Source organism: Anticarsia gemmatalis, chromosome 5, assembly GCF_050436995.1.
Source record: "Anticarsia gemmatalis isolate Benzon Research Colony breed Stoneville strain chromosome 5, ilAntGemm2 primary, whole genome shotgun sequence".
NCBI lineage: Eukaryota > Metazoa > Arthropoda > Insecta > Lepidoptera > Erebidae > Anticarsia > Anticarsia gemmatalis.
In genome coordinates, this window is record NC_134749.1 from 7462543 (window position 1) to 7467721 (window position 5179).

A 5179-nucleotide genomic window follows, 5' to 3' on the forward strand; every position below is an offset into this window, starting at 1 on the left:
GATGTTGTTTTATTTCTTATGACTCATTAGGGTCATTGCGCTTATTATAATTAATATCCATACTTTTACAACCTCCACAGAAGTCAAACCCCCTAAAAGGTTACGTGATCTGAAACAGAATCAAATATCAAATAAATTATACGAAAACCAATGCTGTTCGGAGACGATGATGTATAACCAAAGTGATTTTTACTGACAACAGAAATTAATTGAGAATGAAAGATTTACTATAAGTAACCTCTCCCACTATTTAAAAATATCTCTTATGAATTTGGCGAGCGAATTCATTTAGTACTTGTAGTAGCATACGTATTGGCGATTATTGTCATTCAACGGGCGTAGTTGAATTTTATTAACTTCCATTGCTTTTTGCCATTCACTGTTTCATCCTGTCATGTGCAACATCTAAACTAAGCTAGAAATAAGTTTAATCTACATATAAATCTCTCTATTAATTTATCTAACTGATTTCCTTTTAAGGAAACAATTAACACCGACTTTGGTTAGCTCGTACAAGGCATTGTCCTCTTTATGGTTTGCCCTAAGATGATATCAGACAAGCGAATAATCTTTTAAAAAAGTACATTACAAAATCTTGTGTGAATTCTCATGCTAAAAGGTCTTTACGTCATTTTATAGTCATAATATTTTTTGTTCATCCCTTTGGAAATAAAATGAAGAATGAAGGCGACAGACCTTTTGAAATTTGCTTTTAAAATTCAAATCGAAATATAGTTTATTTCCGAACGTTAACAAATGGTTCTGGGCGTTTCTTCTAACGGTTAAATATTAGTTCGAATGTTGTAGATTGTTGCCCTGTCTTATTTTATTTATTGTTGTTTTGACCTTATAGGCTACAGGCGATTTTATTTGGAGCTCGACTTCTATATTCTTTATATATCTCCTTATAATCTACTTGTTAAACAACTTGCGACAATCCGACATACTCGTATCTAACTGTCACAAATGTTTATCACTTATGACTAAACTCGTATATACAGTTACATTTCGGTTGAGCTTTTAAAATGTTACCCACCTATAGTTTTTAATATTCAAGACGCATTTCGCGATAAAATCTGTGATATTTCTAAACACGGATAAAAACAACACAGGTATAGATCATCAACTACGCCCCCGTTCACAAGTGATATTAAACAGTACTCTGTCATTGTAGACGTCTTGAAAACGAAATATAATTGGCGTAATCAGTCATCCATTATTCTATGAAGTATTTGAATATCGTCGAGTCAAAAATACTGGCCAATATTTCACGCCAAATATATAGGTACATATTTTTTATTCTTACCTCTTTCCTTTTTGTTAACTTGATGGTCTCTACGACTTATTTTGCTGTCTAAGGGTTGATTACCTAGAAACTCTGAAATAATTTCTTCTTTACATTTCTATGCTGCATACATCTCAAATTCGATTTTATTACTATAAACTTTGAAAACATTCACAGGATTTATTTCTTGTTTTTTTATTAGTTTTTAAATCTGAAAAAATTATCAAAGTTTTTTATTAACGGTATGGAACTGCCACCATGCAACATTTTTTTATGTCATAAACACTTTTCCTCCTTTTGATGTTCTGATACACTTGCTTTTTGTAAAAGCGTAATTTAAAACAGTAAATTTTATGATGAGTAACTAGAACTAGACGGACAACTTACGGTTGTTTAATGCTCCTGTTTAATCTTAGGTCGTAATATTTACATATGAGTAAATTGCTTTGTCTAAACTAGTATGGAAATCAGAATAAACAAACTGTTTTACGATTCTCTAGAAATTTCAACGACGCAGACATTAATAGATTGTTACGCTTTAATTATAGAGTTTGAATGAATATGTTACATACAGAGTACACTATTTATTTATTAATAACTAGCTGACCCGCGCAACTTCGCTTGCGTGACATAAGAGAGAATGGGACAAAATTTTCCCCGTTTTTGTAACATTTTTTATTGCTACTCTGCTCTTATTGGTTGTAGCGTGATGATATATAGCCTATAGCCTTCCTCGATAAATGGACTATCTAACACTGAAATAATTTTTCAAATCGGAACAGTAGTTCCTGAGATTAGCGCGTTCAAACAAACAAACAAACAAACAAACTCTTCAGCTTTATAATATTATTATTAGTATAGATGGCAGTCTCGATTTTTTACAGTTTTAACTTCAAAAGCGTTATTTAACTTTTATGATAGTGACCATGCGTAAAACAATCATTCGTTGACGACAATTTTAAAAATAATAACATTTTGCCGTTCCAACCCTTGCATAATTTGTGATTCAACGCTCATTCAAGCGTTGATATAGCATGCTCTAGCGACAACATCTATCATAAGAAGCAAATCACAATAAGATGCGGAGTCGTTGACAAACGTGCCTCGGGTACAGAGCCGGTAAGGCACAGGATAAACTTCGTAAAACAATCTCATCCGACAAGGATTTCCATTGTGCGACATCTTAAAAAGTAATTTATATTTTACACCCTTAAAAATATTTTCAACATCATTAAATTGTAATACTATCGTATCCATACATAGAAGGAAATGGATGCCATAACAATATATAGAAAATGTTTTAATTTTCTTTATATAATGATCGTTTTTTCTGCTGAAAAATTAGCAATATAAAGTAATAAAACTATTATACGATAAATTGTGTAAGTTGGGGCGTGGGTGTATGGTAATTGTTTATAGAATAATAATAATATTGTGATATATGTTATTTGCAAAAATGTTGCATAATTATAAAGTTTTAAATTACATTTAAAAACAAAACATTTTATCACGTAAACATTATTAATGTTTATTTATTTTCTTTAAATTGTGATAAACATAGTAGATGGGTATAAGAACTGCCTATTCTACAAAGAAAACTAATAAAAACGGTACATTCTAAAATAGCATGTCTGGGAGCTTATGATTTATAGAATTAAAAAATAATATTTATATTATAGATCTTCGAACGCTACTATCATATTATGTTAAACATTAAAAACCAGTCGCATTCAAATAACTGTTCTGCTTTATATTATCAAAATATTTCTAATTCAAGCATGCTACTGAATCTTATATTATTTCATATATGTATATAGTGATAAGTGAAATAAAATATTATATAGAATGTGTATCAATATTACACTTACCCACATATATTATGATAAATAAAATAAATGTGTTCCGTGCTGTAACCCTTTAAGTTAGAAGTTGAGTATGAGCTTCTTATTTATTTTAGTGACGTACGTAACTTTTACCCCCAAGTCGGCGGAAAGCTTCGCATCTACATAAGTGGAAATATTACTTACTTAAATAGACTTATCATGAAATTAAATATAACGGGCACTGCAATTGCTTAGCTACGTGTATCTCAGAGCTCTCTGAAAACTATAGATGTAGGGAATCAGATATAGAATACGGACATTATGAGGTTTTTCCTGGTTAGGAAAATGAAACAAACTAAAATTCGAGAACTGGCTTAGTTAATACACACATCAACACTTTTTGTACGTGTACCATCAAAATATCAAGAGTAAAATAATTACTAAAAAAGATACGAGAAGTTCTACCTACTAGAAAAATATAAAACTATTAAAACAAGATTCTAAAGTCCTGATCCAAATTATAAATTGAACTGGTACTGGAATCTTTAGGGTCTGCTTACTCACATCACATCATCATGGGCGATCTCAACACCAATCTCCTTTCTCCCAGCTCACTCCGTTCCTGTAAACTCCTAGACATCATTGAGTCCGCCAGTCTACATGTCCTACCACTAAATGCCACTCATCACAACACCGAAGGCGATGATACTTGGTTGGACCTAATGTTCACGTCTGCTCCCACCCTTGTCTCATTTTTAGGTCAATACCCTGCTCCTGGTTTCTCTCATCACGACCTAATATATCTGTCCTACACCCTTAAACCTCCCAAATCCCCTCCCAAGGTTCTGTACAGGCGCTGTTTTGGGCGTATGGATGTAGTTAAATTGTGTAAGGACGCTGCTACCGTCGAGTGGGAGCAGCTAACGTCAGCCCCTACGATTGACGATAAAATCGAAATTTTTAACACCGCTGTCACTAGGCTGTATGACGTCCACGCGCCAATCAGAAGAGTGAGACGGAAACGACCGCCTGCTCCCTGGATGACTGAGGGAGTTCGCATTGCCATGAGACGTAGGGATAGGGCATTTGCAAAGTTCCGTAGGGACCGCTGTGACGACAACTGGGTTCAGTTCAAAGTTGCAAGGAATCGATGCAATCAGATGGTACGCAACGCTAAACGCCGACACATTCTAAGTAATCTTTCTTCCTCTTCCCCGGCCGATATCTGGAGGTTCCTAGGGACCCTGGGTATCGGCAAAGACCGAAATAACGCCCCACAGTGCACGGTTGGTTTGGATGACATTAACATTCATTTCACTTCTACCGTACCTTTAGATCACCAAACCACGTGCAACACTGTCAGTTCCGTTAATAATTTACCCCGACCCAACTATGATCCCTTCTGTTTTGCTCCTGTAACACCGGAAGATATTAAGAAGGTAATCCTCTCAATTAAGTCCAATGCAGTAGGCGCTGACGACGTCAGTCGTCATATGATCGTCACAGTATTGGATCACCTACTCCCCGCCATTTCCCATATCATAAATTTCTCCCTTACCTCCGGTTCTTTCCCTTCTCTGTGGCGCAAAGCCTACATTATCCCGTTACCTAAAATCCCAAATCCATCGAGTCCAGCTCACTTCCGACCCATATCGATTCTCCCTTTCCTCTCCAAGGTGCTTGAGGCCTGTGTGCACAAGCAATTAACACAGTTTGTGTTAAACAACAACCTGCTTAACCCACTTCAATCTGGGTTCAGACCAGGTCACAGCACTACATCCGCACTCCTTAAAGTGACTGGCGATGTGAGGGCGGGCATGGAGGACACTAAAGTCACCGTGGTGGCTTTGGTTGATTTCTCGAACGCCTTCAATACCGTCAGTCATGATATCCTTCTTTCCATCCTTCGTCACCTGAATATATCTTCTGGTGCACTGAATTGGTTTTCCTCATATCTTAAAGGACGCCAACAGTCGGTTCACATCGGTGACTTATCATCGAGCTGGCGTGAACTCGATTCTGGCGTCCCACAAGGCGGCAACCTCTCTCCGTTATTGTTTTCTATTTTCAT